The 17,868-nt window shown below is 36.6% G+C and overlaps 1 protein-coding gene across 10 annotated transcripts in view; it reads left to right on the forward strand.

Moving 5' to 3' along the window:
* bif (bifocal) overlaps positions 1–17,868 on the forward strand; it is a 177,700-nt gene that overhangs the window by 28,707 nt on the left and 131,125 nt on the right. For 2 of the 10 annotated variants that reach the window (XM_067780351.1, XM_067780350.1), the window contains exon 1: positions 17,589–17,728. The exons of the other annotated variants lie outside the window; for them this stretch is intronic. The gene's annotated coding sequence lies outside the window, so the exon portion shown is untranslated. Of the gene's footprint in view, positions 1–17,588; positions 17,729–17,868 lie in introns of those variants that run through there. 10 annotated transcript variants of the gene reach the window in all.

Below are 17,868 nucleotides of genomic sequence, written 5' to 3' on the forward strand. Positions count from 1 at the left end.
ATGCAGTGACCTTCCCCAAGAATGGCATGTCGAAAGTTCAATTTACGTAAACCAGAAATAAAATAGGACCGAGGACAGAACCTTGTGGAACGCCAACTTTAATTGGATTAGAGTTACTGAGGGTTCCGCAGACTTTAACGCGTTGTACTCTTCCAGTAAGATACGATTTGAACCACTCATGTATAAATTCTCGAAAGCCAGTATGATATAATTTATCAAGTAGAATTACATGATCCACAGTATCAAAAGCTTTTGTGATGTCAACGAAAACACGCGCAATTTTTTTTACTGTCGAACTCTTGTTGAATAAATATACAAAAATCTAATAGAGCATCCTCGGTAGACCGGTTGGCTTCAAATCCGCACTGCCTTGGGCTGAAAAAGCTCTTGCTTTCAAGAAATAGTAATATACGGCTTTTAAGGGCTTTCTCGAAAACCTTAGAAATGGAAGGTACTAATGAAATTGGCCTATAATTGTTTTTATCTTTCTTGTTACCCTTTTTGAATAGAGGAATAATAATCGCGCATTTCAAGTCTTCTGGAAAAGTTCCTGAGTAAACACTAGTATTCAAGAGATGTTTCAGAATGTCTAGTAGGTTAAGGGCTATAGTTTTAAGCAATTGGTTGGAAATAGCATCATGACCACAAGAACCGGAATTTTTAAGTTGTTTTATTATTGTTAGTATCTCAGAGCCAGAGAAAGGTTCAAACAAAAAACTATTGCCTGAACTAGTTCCTTCCCTACCTGTGATCACACAATCGCAGGAAGAGGCATTAGATTGACCGACTGAAACAAAAAATCATTAAATATATTAGATACAGCAGAGGAGTGGTCAATGATGTTGTAATGATCACTTAGAGCAGTAGGCTTCTCACCACCGATGCCGTTTGGGTTGATAATACTATTAACAATCTCCCATTCCTTCTTGGTGTTGCCGCTACATTCTAATAACCTAGTACGAAAATAAGTGTCTAGCTGCGACTTAATATTCTTTTGTAATTGCTTACACAACTTTTTATACCTGGAATGCAGCTCTTGATTATTTGGTTGTTTCCTACACTTTGCACCCAGTCTATTCTTTAGCTTTGTCTTCTTGATTAGGTCAAAACTTATCCAAGATAAAAAAAATTTCGCGAAGAACTCTTTTTAAACATTCTCCCTATACAACAAAAATACTTGCTAACATATTTTGTGCTCTGCTCATTTGTTAAATTGCAGCTTTTAACTGTGAAAAATTTTATAAAGTACCACCAAGTGTGGAAAACATAATTTCAATTGCAAAGTGTGAAAGCACCCTTAGTCAAATCAAATGTCAAATTCTTCTTATGCTTTGCATGCAACAAAAGTTGGAAGATGACTACTTTTTTATGTCAGATGGCGCTAGTGTCACTCGATCTGCTGTTCTTCATAAAAATACGTGCAATCTACTCATAATGCATAAGAAAGAAACGCATGTATATGAAAAACTGCTTATGTGACGGGGCTTTTATTCATGAAGAAGATCCAAAAAGTAGCGAGCCGGAAATTATTTGCATTTTTATGCACTATTACAAAGCTGTAATAAAGGTTTAAGAGACGTTTTAAATAGTAATCATAACTAGTTTTAACATATTTCTATTTTTCAATTCCAAAACGGAAAACAATTCTTGTAGCTATGTACATCCTTTTAATAAATACCAGCAAAAATAATTGATTACTCTCAATTGCTTCTTCTAATTGCATATTTTATACATACACCAAATTAGCCAATTCAAAGGAATTTCCTTTAAGGGATGTGTAAAATATTTTCCTTAATAATGCAATTTACGGTGTAATTCGTACACTTAATATTTTCATACTACCATTCGCATTACAACAAGGCAAAATAATCACCTCAGCTTCTTCTTCGCGCCGGTATGAGCAGTTCTGCCCGCAAAGGAAAATCCATACTTAACTAGATATTTCAGCTAATAATGGAATTGCGTCAACTGTGCATGTGTTGTTGCTATTAGTACTCACACTCCTTTCTTTAATCTCACTCCCAACTCTCACATAGCAATTAACCAAAATGCGTGACTCGTCGTTATCAACTAGCATAAAGTAGTTGTTTTTCGAGCAACTTTTTAATCCTCCACCATCACTAATCAGAAACCCAACCGCCTACTGAGTGTCTTCTTCTCCACCTTCATTGTCAATAAACAAACACATACATATACATTTGCATATATAAGTATGTGCCACTTACAGCCTGATTCTAATGTGGTAACAACTTTCTTCACCACGGCAACTTTCTTCATGTGGTAACTTTTGTACCCTTTTGGTACTCTGCCCACGAAAGTAGCCGGATAATTGTTTACCCACTAAAATAGGTGGTAACATCGATGTAACCACACACAAGCTGTTGTTTAGAAAAAGGCAATACTGAAAAATAAAGAATTGTGAGCGCAAATAAGTAAACATAATAGTAAAAAAGTGTTGCCTCTTGCTATACATATTTGTTTCCATGTACTTTCACAGTATATATTACAATATAGCTATGTAAAAACGTATGCATGTATGCACATATGTTTATACACATCGTCCCGTTTATTCGTTAACATCGTATCTACGACTGACACATTTTCGGTAAAGTCATGGCGGAACCATACACGGTGGCAGCATGGTGACATACCTACAAATATAAATAAAAATTCCATGTACTTCGTTTTTGTAAATTCGATGGACAAATGTCAAAATCGTACTGCGCCGGAAGTTGATGTATCAAATTAAATAAAAAAAGTTTATATTCAGCTGTCCCATGCTGCCACCTTGTATCGTTCCGCCATGGGTAAAGCGAAGAAAACCATCTTTTAAATTTCACCAAAGACTGGTGAGTATTTCGGTGATGACAGCGTTACCACTTTGGCCAGAATCGCGAATAAAACAACTGGTACGATTTTCGGTTACAATGTTCTGGGTACTATTTTACCGGTAACGCTAAGAATCGGGCCGTTAGTTAATTTAATTTGATGCCTTTTCTTTTTTGGTTTTGTGAGGAAAACGATGACACCCTTGTGTGGCATAACAGCATCAAGAGAGGGGGGGGGGGGGGTGTGTGTGTGTGTGTGTGTGTGTGTGTGTGTGTGTGTACATAACAAGAGTATTGATGTCGTTCCTCTTTTACAAATTGCAACTGACATTCGCTCATTTGTTTGTGTTTATTTTTGTTTATTTTGCTGCTGACCGCAAAACTAGCGATAGTTTACACGCAATTTTTTTATTGATTACACTGGATCACAAATTCCAATATTTTTCTGCACCAGAGACGCCATTGTGAAATTCCTATGTAAAATCACCCCCTGATTTCGAAAATAAGGTTATTTTTAATTCTATGGTAACGTTTTTGAGATATTTACGAATAACGGTTTTTTCCAAAAAAAAAAAAAAATTGGGTCCACTTAATCATATACATATATCTCAAGAACGAATTGAGCAATTCCAAAAATTTGCTATAAACTGTGCATACAACACTTTTTGCTAGGCCCTGCAGATTCAAAGATAACGAACAATCATTACGGATTTTTTCCATTTTTTTTTGTAAATATATAAAAAAATAGGTAATTTGCGAGGAAGGATCTCGAAAACCTTTTATTTTTTTGCAGATTTGTTTTTTTCTCTCTAAGCTCTGTTTTATTACAAAAAAAAAAAAAAAAAGCTTTCATTCAACAAAATCGATGGACTAATACAAAAGTTATAAGCATTCAAGTAAATAAAAAAAAAAAAAAATCTAAGGCGAGATAACCTCCGAAGAGATCTAAGGCCGAGCTTCTCTTCCAATTTGCGTCGTGCTCCTCTTGATTTTCCCTACAAATTGGCCGGACGGGACCTACATGTTTTATGCCGACTCCGAACGGCATCTGCAAGGCACATGAGTTTTCACTGAGAGCTTTTTATGGCAGAAATACACCCGAATTTTCTTCTAATTTAAAAACCTTATTTCTAAAATTTTGATGTTGCTTTGCTCGGGGTGCGAACCCAGGGCTTACGGTGTGGTAGGCGGAGCACGCTCCCATCACACCACCGTCTTTCATTCAACAAATCGATGGACTAATACAAAAGTTATAAGCATTCAAGTAAATATATCCATTTAATACTTAAGTACCCTACTGGTACATATGTGTTAAAATTTGCTAACTAACAGATATACGAATACTAACACATATGTACCAGTAGGGTACTTAAGTATTAAATGGGAATATTTACATGAATGCTTATAACTTTTGTATTAGTCCATCGATTTTGTTGAATGAAAGCTTATTTTTTTTGTAATAAAGCAGAGCTTAGAGAGAAAAAAACAAATCTGCAAAAAAATAAAAGGTTTTCGAGATCCTTCCTCGCAAAGTATACATTTTTTTATATATTTACAAAAAAAATGTAAAAAATCCGTAATAATTGTTCGTTATCTTTGAATCTGCAGGGCCTAGCAAAAAGTGTTGTATGCACAGTTTATAGCAAATTTTATTACCATCTAAAGCTTCAAACCGTTTTGGAATTGCTTAATTCGTTCTTGAGATATATATGATTAAGTGGACCCATTTTTTTTTTTTTTTTTTGGAAAAAACCGTAATTTGTAAATATCTCAAAAACGCTACCATAGAATTAAAAATAACCTTGATTTTCGAAATCAGGGGGTGATTTTACATAGGAATTTCATAATGGCGTCTCTGGTGCATTTTGGCTGTAAACCAGTGTTATTAGGTAGACATTTGCTTCCATGGATTTTGAGTTATTTTTGAATAAATATTTAAAAGCAAAAATAGAAATAGGTAAAAACTTAGAAGCTACTTCTGAACAAAGGGAGGTTCACAGCGAACAAAGGTGGGCGTGGAAGGGGACCTCAAAAGGTCTGGTCTGCCGTCGCAGCAACGGTGTGTCCGTGAATTAAAAACCACCCCATTTGGTACCATCGACCACCTCGCTTTCGCATAACTTCACGGTGGCCTCCATATTTCTCGTTTTTAAGAGCCTTCTGTTGTACCTGCGTCCAAATCCAGCGTTTTGATGTAACAGTAAAGTAATTTGGCCGACTCTTTCCTCGTTCAATTGTCGATTCTGACTCCATCACGAGCATTTCATCTTCGGCCTGTTTTATCCTGTGCAAATATTTTTTCAAATATCCGTACCCGTAGACCATTTGGGTAACGTTGTTATTTACCTCCGCAAAGCTTCTGGGGCTCCATGCTTCAATATATGTCCACCTGCCTCGTTGTTAATTTTCCTACCGTTCTTGCCACAACTTAAACGTTTCTTCACTGCTCTTCACTCTTGATCCGTCTGTTTTTTTTTTTTTTTGTTTTTCCCCTTAAACTTCTTTCCAGCGCTAATAGGTCGCTGGGGATTTTTCCGCTAGTCACTTGTACAGCTTGCCCGACACCGTGCAACAACCGAAGGCTTTCTTCAGAGCTGCTGTACGCTGTACAGCTGTTAGAAGCTTGTCGTTATCTAGGTCAGGACGAAGAATTGGTTCCTGTGCTGCTTCGCATGTGACCTCTGAGGTTTGATATATAAGGATGCAATATCTGAGGGAGATTCTCATTGTACCATGAAAAGTAACGAGCACAGAAATATTTTTGTTAAAACTCCGATTGTAGTTGGATAGTAGCAGCCTGAACCTACCTTAAAAAAAATTCCCTACCTTACAGGAGTTAGTATCAGAACTTGCTAAATTTGGTTGAGCATTGCCTTCCCAAGAGTAGATTGCAAGTGTTCAGTGAAATCCTTTTCGCATCGAAGATACTCTACCATTTGCCAGAAACATGGCTAATCGGCCAAATTGATCAAAATTGTAGTCAGGCATTCAAAAACTGCTCTCAAACGCACCATAAGGAGCTAAGAGCTTTAAATATCACATCATTATTAATTGGTCCCCAACCACCTTAGCGGGGTTTCCCGCTTTTTTATTGGATGTAGATTTTTACGTGACAAGTCTCGTACCTGTGCGTTGGGTATGGAAATAAGAAGTGATTACACATTTATGTAAATATCGTGCCACTTGATCCAAAACTGACACCTGCTTGCGGCCGCTTCTCATGCTGACCTTGGCTAGCCTTTAAGCCAAGTTACTCGAAATGGCTCTCACGAGGTTCATTCTCTTTCTATCACATAGGTTGTAAGTGCGTATTTCTAGATTTATCACGTTGCTAAGTGTTATTAACTACCAAGACTGAGTGATAGTGGATTCCCCGACTACTGCGTACTATCAACACTTTGCTCAATGACGGCATGTTTCGCTTTATGGTCGTAGCAAGTTTAAACCATGAAGCTTTGCCCCCTTTCTTTATCCAGCAGTTGTTTGCCGAGATGTCCTGGACAGCTCAGAACTATTTGGCAGTGATCTAACGTTTACTTCCCGTAGAAAAATACTGCAAGGCTCCCGAAGTAAAGAACGCCTCAAATACGTGGCAGATTCCTATTTGCCACATCTTTCATCAAAGTCCCCTCTCACCATTCCACACATATATAACCCCAAAACATCTCAGCTTCGTTTGTACTTAACAACAAACGCCTTCCTAAACCGGTAACCGGTAGATACTCAACACAATGCACTCTCACATGCAACAACAGGAAGCTCCAACAACACTTGCCCTCATTTCAGCACAAATTTTGTTAAGTAAGTGGAAGGTATATTTAAAATAGCAACACCAAGAGCAACACGCTAGGCACTCACCTCAAACCTAACCTGAGCGTGTCAAGGTGAGTGTGTATGTTGAGTGCGAGTGTGAGTTGCCAGTGACGTTTGAAACAGACCACCTCCACCAAGTACGTGAATAATTGTAACAATGTTTAACCACAACAAAAAGAACAATAACAACAAACAACAATTGAGATTGTGCGGATAATTACGTTGGTGTTGCTACTATAATTTTTGTTGTTGATTGCGTTGGAGTCTCATCATTTGCCATGAACTTTATACACCACATTGTGTAGCGTAAATCGTACATCTATTCATATGTGCGGTGAATTTATATGTATGACAACCTACAATAATTACAGAACTATTAACAGCAACAACAATAAAAAACTAGTAAAAAAGTAGTGCATGGCTGGCTGAGTATCATCATGCTTGGCAGAAGAAAAAAAAATGGCTGAAGAGAGGAAAAAAACGAAGAAATATTGCTCTATTTTTGTGTAGCGTATATGTTGTGCAATTAATGTGTGCTTATTTGTTGTTGTAAACTGTAGGAACATGAAAAATCTTAAATTACCATTTTGACAGCAGCAACAACAATTACTTAGCTAGAGCGTTTCATGTACTTTAATTCTTAACTGGGCGAAGTACCAACTACACAACGGGAAAGTGAGATAGAAAAGTTGGCTTAAGAAGATAAAATGTTGGGCGAAAAAGTAGGTGCATAGTACGTACTTCAAAGTGTAGCAACTACTAACAACAAAATATATGCACAAGTATGTTCGTGAAACTCTGGAGGGTGAACTTTGTTTTAAATTCAAGAGCTTCTACATTAGTACATGAGTTTGTATTGAACTTCGGTTTCATGTGGGTTTTGTTGTTTACCAACAACTTTGTTACTTGATGTCTGCTCGAAGTGCTTTTGTGCGTGTATGAGGTGATTGTGGTAGATCTCGTCGAGATGTAGGCTGATGATGGGTGGTGAATGGTAGGCATGCGGGGAGCATCTATTAAACATGATACAGTATTTTGTCAAAATTATAGAGCATATTAACATGAGTTGGTCATCCCAACAGGCATATGGTTGAAGAGGCGCTGCCTACCCAGGGACTTAAGAAGTCATCTCCGCAAGCATTATAACGAAATACGGAACCTGAGAACTTAGCCGTATTTAAAAAAAAAAACACAAAGAGGTGATATCCACAAATCGCGTCGGACATCTATGCCAGGAGTTGCCCGGCGAACCCCATTGTTGTTGTTGTTGTAGCAGTGCTTCGCCCCATCCAACGGGTGCCACCGATCACAAATTGTCATCAATATCCTTTAACGGAAGTCCAAGGAAACTTGCTGTTTCAACAGGGGTGGACCATAATGAGAGGGGTGTTAGAGGCGTTGGTTCCACAATACAGTTAAATAGATGGTTGGTGTCATGTGTGGACACGTTACAAGCAGGTCATATTCTTAAAGCAGGACAAATTTTTATAAAGCGAACCCCATTCTTAAAGTCTTATACCCTGAAATCGCAGTAGACGAAAGCAACCTCTCCAGGGAGGCACGCGTCACTCTAGCTCAACTTTGATCTAGATACTGTAATAGGTTAAACTCCTACCTATCACGAATCAACCACCGCAATACATAATGTGTAACGTGTTCCCACATGAGACCAACCATCTTTTCAATTGCATTGTGGAACTAATGCCTCTCACACCCTTTTTTCTCTAGTCCACCCCTGTTGAAACTGCAAGTTTCCTCGGACTCCCTATTGAGGATATTGATGACAATTTTTTACAACAACAGCAACAACATGGGTTAGTCCTAAACGTAAAGGGCGAAAAACCTACTAGAATGAGCAGAATCACAGCTGTCTACTAGATTACCATTTCACGGGTATTTATACTCGGAAGGTATTTATACAAGCATAGATTAGAAGAGGACTTTTGTGTAAATTCCCTCATCGAACTATTGCAAAAAAATCCCTGTTTAGCAAAAACTGGCGCCGATTGAGAGCAGCAAGAGAGGTTAAGTCGTGCTGTTCTTCCAACTCATTGGAGGTTTCGCCTTCCTCTGCTTCCAAATGACGTTGTGTTCATAGAGCATCACTTACACTCAAACTAAATTTAGGCACTTTTCCCAACAAATTTAGGTTTGACGCCCTTCTCAATGCTGGTCACCATAAGATTACGCCACACACCAATATGGGTCGAACAAACGAGTTGCATTTTGTACCGCTCGGTGTATAATTGATGTTTCCCCGCATCAAACTGCTGCATTATGCCCTGCACAGTTTCAGGTTTATTTATATTTACATCTATACTTGATTCCCGGTCATAAAGGGATAGAAGGCAAGAAAAAGGCCATTTAGCTTGCAAAGGAGAGTGCTGCACTCATTGAATCGACGATAGACGTCTCAATCCGCTAGGGAGAGATCAATACAGCAGTTGAAGCGTGGCGCTGAAAATTTTTAAGATCATGTGCAAATCATAAAACGCATGATGGGCATACTAACTAAATACTTCTTTCTGGTGTCACATGCATACGAATTAGGCCATGTGAATAACAGCAGATGTAGTAAGCGCGGGCTAGAGGAAGAAACGGTTGAGTACGTGTTGGGTTCGTGTTCGGCGATCGTGAGATCAAGGCTCCAGATACTTGGGGCAGCGGACTTGCCAGATCGGTCTTAAAAAACTTTTAGTGTTTGTCAAGAGGACGAAGTTATCATAAAACATAAATTCGGGTACCTAATTGGGGTTTTCCGTTTAGTCGTCAAACAAATTCAGGAAACACTATGGACACATTCAGTCTATATGAGATCTTTAATAACTGGCGAGTTTAACCTTACCTAACCAAGGTTCCTTTAAAGATACAAACAGAAAAGTGAGGGTAGAAACATTTTGTTACGTCGTTTCTAATAAGTTGCTCGTCAACGTGTCTAAAACAGTGGTGCACTGGAGAGCTTAGAGCTTCGGAAAACTATTCGTCGTTCACCTACATGTCGTGTGAGTGCAGCGACAGAGATTCAGTGAAGCAAGCAGTCAATCAGTTTTAGCTTGTACTTCAAGCGGTACTTAAATATCTCATGCGTGATTACCATGTTCAAATATTCTCCATGTTAACTACTACTACTACAAAATGTTGCGTTTGTATGCAAAGCTCTGCCGGTGTTGTGCACCACTGATCTAATACTATAATCATAGACAACAAAATGTCACATCAATCTCTTAGTGCAGCCAACTAAATCGACAAGAGAGCGAAATATTATCCGCTGCATTTCATTTGAAAAGCGTTTAAAAATCTATACCTACAAAATTTTTTGTTGTTACTGTTTTAAGCCTAAATATATAATCACCCTTATTGTCATTTGCCGTCTTTCAGTGAGTTTTACAGCTCCGGCTCACGCTCAATTCTCACGGGAATGCTCTGGATCATTGAGAGACTTGGGAAACAGATGTCGTGAAATTTTCGCACACGTGAAATGTGATAGGCAGATGTCGCCGCTATTTTTCATTTAACTCATACGGCGAAAGGCTAAGCAGCGACATCTATTTTTGAGAAAGTAGGTATGTTAAAGGCCGCGTTGCCAACCTAAAAAGAAGTAATTAACAAATTATCTGGCTCACAAATTGAACCAGACTTCTATCTGGATTTATCTGGCTCAAATCGTTGTTGTTGCATTTACATGCAAAATTATTTATCTGGCTCAGGATTTTGCCACCGGATGATAGCTATTGTCGTCGTCGTCACTAAACGTCGTAAACACACGACGACGTGTTAAATTCGGTATTGTCATTGTCGGTTTCGATAGCTATTGACGACTATCGACACATTTTTGGTATTGGCTAAGCAAATTTGCTGTCGTCGTCCCCATCACACGACGCCATTTTCGTCGACGCTATTTTTACTGACGACAGAAGGAAAATTTGTAAGTAAAATATTTCTTTTTTAATGAATTAAGTATGCAAGCGTGTAATATGCATTGGTTTTTAGATATTCAAAATGCCTAGCAAAAGGCTTCCAAAGAGGTATGGCACCAGCAAATTTTAAACAACAGTGGGAAGCGATCAGCATAAAATTAAATTCTTTGGGACCTTTAAGAGACAGCGACGGTTGGCAAAAAGTAATTAAAGTAATTCAATTAATAGAGCATAGTTTTTAATGAAAATATACTCTGCAGGTATGGCGAGATTTAAAATTTAAAGTGAAGAAAATCCTGGTGAAAAATAGGGAAGAAAGCAATGCAACAGGTGGTGGCATGAATAAACAATTTACGCTAAGTCCGTTGGAAGAGCCAGTGGCCAACTTGGTGCAATTCGACAAGCAGCTGAGCCCGGAAGGGATTGTACAAGGTGTGCAGCTGCCGGTAGACCAAACTATAGAAACTTACGTTAATTGTGTTGTCGAGGATGATCCGCAAATAATTTCAGATGTTCAACTGCATCCACAGGATTTTCCTTCCGAAATTGGCCCGAGTACTTCAGCAGTCGGAATAAGCAGATCCCAAACTCCCGTTGCTACTAGAGTACACAAAAACAAAAAAAGGGTAAAGACGACACAGCAGCATGCAATAGAGGGTCCTTACCGATGCCACGAACAGGCTAAATTCAATTAAGTACCCTTTAAGAGATACGGCACGGTACCAAAAAAAAAAATGGTCGCGATTGAGGAGGAAAAGCTAAAGATGCTAAAGAAAAAAGAATGTAGGGAAGCAGAACTTCATAAAATGAATATGGTTTTAAAAGCCATAAAAAGTAAAATAGCAAAAACTTAACTTAAGAACTTAGAAAAAAAAAAGAAGACTGATTTGTTTGACGTACATAGTTATTTTATTGTAAGTACCTGAATTACATTTTATTTCCAAAGAACTGAATTATTTTTGTTTTGTGATATTAGTTATTAAGACGACTGAATTTAATGCATATATGTATGTACACAATAAAAAATGAACTGAAATTTTCACTTTGAAACTATACAAAGCTGGTTTTGATTTGCTCTCTAATTTTTGATGCTTCCATATTCACGATATTTTCTACATCATCAATATTATCACTATTCTCTAAGTTCTGCTCTTGACTGTGTACATCCTCGTTTGCAGAGCGAGAACTAAAGTCAATGGATATGTTGTGAAGTGCTGCACATACATTAGCAATTTGCGTGGCTTTAGATGGCGTATAGTGAAGTTGACGTGCAGCTAGCAAACACCGAAAACGGTTTTTTAGTACGCCAATAGTACATTCAATTATGTTTCTAGCTTTGGCGTGCTTGGTATTGTAAATAGCCTCGGGTCTTCCTTCTGCTGTGCTTCGATACGGTGTCATAATAAATTGTTCTAGAGGATAGCCCGCATCGCCTACAAATATAAAAAAAGTATATAACTTTTTGCATGATTTAAATTGGGTGTAGTTGGGTTTTACCTAAAAGCCAGAAGTTACGCTCTCCAGTACCGTATCGTTCTCGCAGAATTCTACTAGCATGGCTAATGTTCCATATGAGGGAATCAATGCCCGAACCCGCATGCCAAGCATCCATATACCTTATTCGCAACTTATGATCACAGATCTGTTAAATTGTTTGTTAAAAAAATTATTATTTAGTCGATTAAAAGTTTATCTGTTCTTACAATCATGGCATTTATACTAAAAAATTCTTTCCTATAGTAGTATAATTCTGGTCTTGTTTTCTAGGAGCCAAAATTTTTATATGAGTTCCATCGACGCAGCCAATAACTCCTGAAAAGCCAGTTTTTTCGAAAAAATACTCCTTACATTCTGTGTATTCAGCCTCTGTCATATGAAATTTTATCCAAAGAGGACATATAACAGGTTCCACAACGTAGAGTGTTTCAGAAAGTACAGCACTAATGGAAGGCTGGGAAAGTCCAAGATGGAAATCATTTCCCACACTTAGTTGATAGGAACCTTGCCCCAAAAATCCACACGTTGCTGCCAATTTTATGGTTTTTGAAATCGCCGTTGTCCTGATTTCGTTTTTCATATGCGGCTGAATCGTTTCCAGAACATATCTGAAGGCAGTTTTACTGAGACGAAAAGAGTCTTCAAATCTGAAATAAAGTAAAATATTTCCAGCTGAAACATTAATACATTCTAAAACCCCCGAAAGTATTTATACATACTTGTTGTCTGGCAAACGAAATACATCGGAGTTATTCCTTATTTTTTTTTCTATTTAGTCTAAGCTCCTCTATTATTTTCGTCACTAGAGCTCGCACTACTGTCATAAAAAAATTTTTTGCAATATCTTGAAATAAAATATTTAAACAAAGCTGAAATCGCGAAAAGAAGATTCAGAAATAGTAAGAAAAATCGAACAGCTGATCCAGAAATGGCAGAGATGGTATATTTTCCTTTCGTTCTATCGATAAACTGTCGGCGTCGTCTCAACAAGCTTAGCCAATACCGATTTGGTGTCGAAGTGACGACGAAGTCGATACGATGTGACGGCGACTGAAAAACGACGACGATGTCGACGACGACAATGACAATAAGGGTGAATAATATTAATATTTATACTGCTTGTCAATCACTCAACTCTAAAATACTACTCCACAATCTCATGATTTCACCTCACCACGAATCCCCACTTTTACTGGCTTGTTTTTGATTAGATATTGCTTGCTTTCCTTTTTTGTCTGTTATCTTATCACTTGCAGTATGTTGTGTTTCTTTTTGTGTTTTTTGTTAGTTTTTTTCCCCACTTTCCGTAGCACTCACCTGATTAAGTATTTCTTGTTTTTTTATTTTTTTATTTTTATGGTTGCATTCCGGTTTTATTTATTTTTGCTACTCTCTACCCTAAATGTGCTTTTAGTAAATCGTCCGCTTTGGATATACTTTTATATACATATTTATTTTTTGTTGTATTTCTATTTGAATTTAATCCCGTTGGCACACGAGCTGCCAGCCCTGCAAACGGGAAAGTTTTTGGAGTAGATAATGCGTGGCGCTACTTTGGTTGCCAACTTTTCCTTTAAGCGCTTAAAAATGCTGAAATGAGATGAAAATGTTTTCTATCTCACATCCCTGTAGTAATCTACTTGCGTAGAATCTCTTTAGTACATTGAATTATTTTAGTGCATTTTGGAGAATTGAAAACTCAGTGATTTAAGGCTGAGTATTTCTAATATTTTCTGGTAGTTTTTTAAAAATCATTTGGGGTATTCACGTTGGGTTGATTATGTCAGCTTAGAAAAACAAAGCGCTGCACAGTGTTTCGTGTAGAACAAGCTAGCTGGACAAAATTATTTTATAAGATTTTCCGTTTCATATGCAGTCATTTATTACAACTACGTCATTTTTTCAGCCATATGTTCTTTTTTTTATTTTTTTTCCAAAATTTTACTTCATATGCATACATTTGCTTATTTCATATACAGTAACTCATGTGAATAAGTGACATAGATCCAAAAAAATTTAAAGGACTTAAGAATGTTACTTTATTGTACTTAAATTGAATGGAATACAAATCTCAATACTCTAAAAAATTCTAAAAATTCGGAAAAAAAATTAAAATTTTTTATGAAAATTCGTCAAGTTTTTAAATATACATAATTTAGTTTTTGTTATAGATCGTGACAAATTTTCTTATGGGAAATTAGTTAAAATAAATTTGCGAAAGCGAAAATTGTAAGAATTATCCAACAAGGGGTGTCTACTTATTTATGTGAGTGACTGTACATATGTACATACATATTTTGTATTTATTTGAGTAATTATCCTGGCACTACAATTTTTACAGAATTATTTTATAGTACCAGTCAGGAATGTAAAAGTGAATTACAATAATAATAATAACAATGTAAATAATTAAATTAATTATGTGAAAATTACTTATTACAAAAACTTAAAAGTAAATATCATACAAAGTAGAAAAGACAACAAAAAGTTATAGGGTAGGTTATCTTTTATAATTATGTTATTATTCGCTATCATCACTTTCATTGGATGAGTCACTTGTGGAATAGTCATGAACATCAGCAACACTACTGTGAAAGCTTGAAACAACTGGGGTATTTATTGACTCCTCAACATTATCGGGGGACAGTAAATTTAAGACTTCTGAAGTCAGACTTTTAAATTTTTTCTTAGGTATCTCCCTAAAACTGTTAACTAAAGGATCCGATGTTATAAGCAACATATTCATAAGATCTCTATTCGTGGCTTCACGCGAATGCTTTTGTGTGTTATCAGCCCTGAATCGTCTCAAATCTTTGTTACGGGCTTCCTGTGCTTCCTCGGAAAGTTGACCAATAGGTAAAATTGCTTATTTTATAATATCAGTACTATGCACTAAGAATTTATGAACTGTAACAGGCATATTAAACCATGGATAGAGATCTATGTATAGTTTTTTAGTCTCGCCCGCAAATTTTTCTAATTTTTGGATATTTATATTGTACCCAGATGCTAATGCGCGAAGGAGAGTGTCGAATCTTTTGATGAGCGTTACATCCAATCCCGTAATCTCAGCACTAGCCTCAGAATTTTCGAAAAACCTACGAGCAGTGTTGCCGTCATTGGTATTGCCGAAACCTGGTTTTGGTTTATCTTCATCAATCCATTGTATGTACCTGTTTTTATGCCTTGGTGACTGGTGCGGTAGGTTGTGGCAGGTTGAAGTCAATGATCTTCGCCTTTTTGCTTTTGGTGTGATCTTGTTGAGCTTGCGCGTTTATTTTTGTATGTTTTATGGCTACGTGTTTGTTCCCAGTACCAGGGAATTGGTTTTGCCGTTTGTAGATCAGCTTTAAAGGTTCAAATATCTCGTCGGAGCTGGTACGTACATACATCCTATTTGATATGTAGGGATAACTAAATCTACAAAAAAAAAAAAAAAATTAAAAATAGATGTGCAAAGAATTCGCAATGGTTTTTTCTTTCGACTATTAGAGAATACTTGCGACTATAACATATGTAAAATTAAGCCCGGATGTCCGCGGATGTAAGTAACTTTTTTGTCCCTAAAGTTAAAAATATAGGGAAAAAATACCTTTTCTTCTTAATAACGGAATGTTAAATATATTGAAAATACTCTAATTGTGAAAGAATTACAATTAAAAAATTTTACTTACCTTCGAGCTTAGAATCCATCAAAAAAATTATGTAAAAGTGTTCACTTAAAAGAAATATGAATCTTAATATTCAACAAGAATTTTGCAAATTAATCAATGCATTTTACGGCCACTCCTGCCTTCTTACTTCAATTACTCAATATATATGAGCAAAAATATCAAAAAAAAAAAGCAAAAATCCCGTTATTTTGTTTGTTTTCTTTCATTTCTCATTACACTTTTCTTGGAATAAGAACTTTGTTTTTGTCCAGCTAGCTTGTTCTACACGAAACACTGTGCGCTGTAGAGGGAAATAATGTTTAACTTGATAATCAATAAAGCTGAGGGGTTCGTTACCGCTGTCGATGTCAATGAGCGAAAGCAGAAGGAAAGGAGGCTTCACTGATCTTGCTATGACATACTTTGTTTAAGAGCTTACAGAAGTTGGGTACATTAAGAGTTGCAGCTACGTATAGGCTTGGTGTAATTGGGTCGCTATATGAATTTGTAAATAACTGTAATTAATTCCGCAGTCTAGGCTATGCGCTGGCTTTGAGATACGCTATATAAAAGCAGCTCCAGTAAAAACAAAAGTTTTTCTTATGACCTCCGAGCAAGTAAACGTGCTACTGACTATAATTTGAAGGTATACAGCTGGAATGTACGACGTCCAATGTAAAAATAGATTACTCAAGCTGGTTGGCTGTTCTTTCCTGATCAAAGCAACGTGAAATCAAAATTATCAGCTTGAAATCGTTCGGAGACACTTTGTTGCCAAAATGCTGCTTATGCAAGAAACTAACCTATTTTTTGATTTTCCGACAAGTTGGAGAGCTGATCTATGTGGGAACAATTTCCCGTCAACCTTTGTCAAACTCGTTGTGTCATCTTCAGTGTAATATTTCGATTAGTCTTCAAACCAAATTTGACAAAAGAGAACGAAAAGTTACACTGAAGATGGCAAAGTGCCTAAACCAAGCCAAATATGGGAATAGATAAAGAATCGTTCCAGTATACATCATCTAATGGATTCCGCAGCCGGCTTTGTCACCTGTGTTACGCACCGTGAGATATCAGGTAGCTCGAAAAAACAACGATGAGTAACGTCGCTTGGCCTTGAAAATGAAGTTCGAGCCAACATAATCACGTTGTCATACAAATGCAAAGTTCAGAAAGCGGCGAAGATCAAGATCCTTGAAACAGAAGCGCGTTTAAAATAGAAAAAAGAGCACAAAAGGCAGGTATGTGAAAAGTTTGAGGTGTTGGTTGACGGTATGTCCATGGTTGTGTTATGCGAATGCATGGAAACGCTGCAGCCATTAGAGTAGCATATCCATCACCAACCGCCGGTGGCAGCAGAAGCTTGAACGTAGATGAAATAGGAAATGATTTGGCTCCTCTTGGTGTTTCTATTTAACTTCAGCTATCAAGCGCCATCTAGAGAGCTAGATGCCAATTAATAAAGAGTGCAAAATTTATCAATTTCATCATCATTATTTATGGTCTATTTATTGTTCTCCAATATTTATTTAAAAAAAAATCGCTAGTCCACCCACGACTCACTGTTTGGCTTAATGCTTGACTGAGCTCTAATTTAATCACCTCAGTTCACCTCTATTGGCTGTTATGCGCTCTGCAGCGTCAAGTAATTATTATTTTCCATTTTTCGATTAAACATAATACTACTGGATGGATGTTTTTGTATTTAAATGAGCTTGAATGTTTTATGTTTTTCTGTTTCTGCTTTATTGTTCTTATGTTCTTTTTATGAATATTTGCTTTTCACCCCATTTAGTAGTTCCCTTTATTTATTTAACCACACTGAAACTTGCCTGTAATATCGTGAGCTTAGCATCTTTTAGTACGATTTTAGAGTCAAAACGGCGCGCGTGTTGGTTTTGAAAATAAATAAAAACATTCATTTCATTGTATAGAGTGAAAAATATTTTTAGATATATTTTTGTTAAAATCGAATAAAATTGTATTTTTAAAGCTGTTAGAAAGGAAAACTCATACATATGTACGTGACTAAAAACTAAGTATCGAAAAAAAATTTTAAAGTTAAAGCTAATTTTTTTATAAATAAAGTTACTTTTTTTGATATTTTATACAAGATTTAGTTATTTTATTTAAATTTTTTTTAATACATATTTTTTATTA

This window comes from Eurosta solidaginis, chromosome 4 (assembly GCF_040869045.1).
Source record: "Eurosta solidaginis isolate ZX-2024a chromosome 4, ASM4086904v1, whole genome shotgun sequence".
NCBI classification, from domain to species: domain Eukaryota; kingdom Metazoa; phylum Arthropoda; class Insecta; order Diptera; family Tephritidae; genus Eurosta; species Eurosta solidaginis.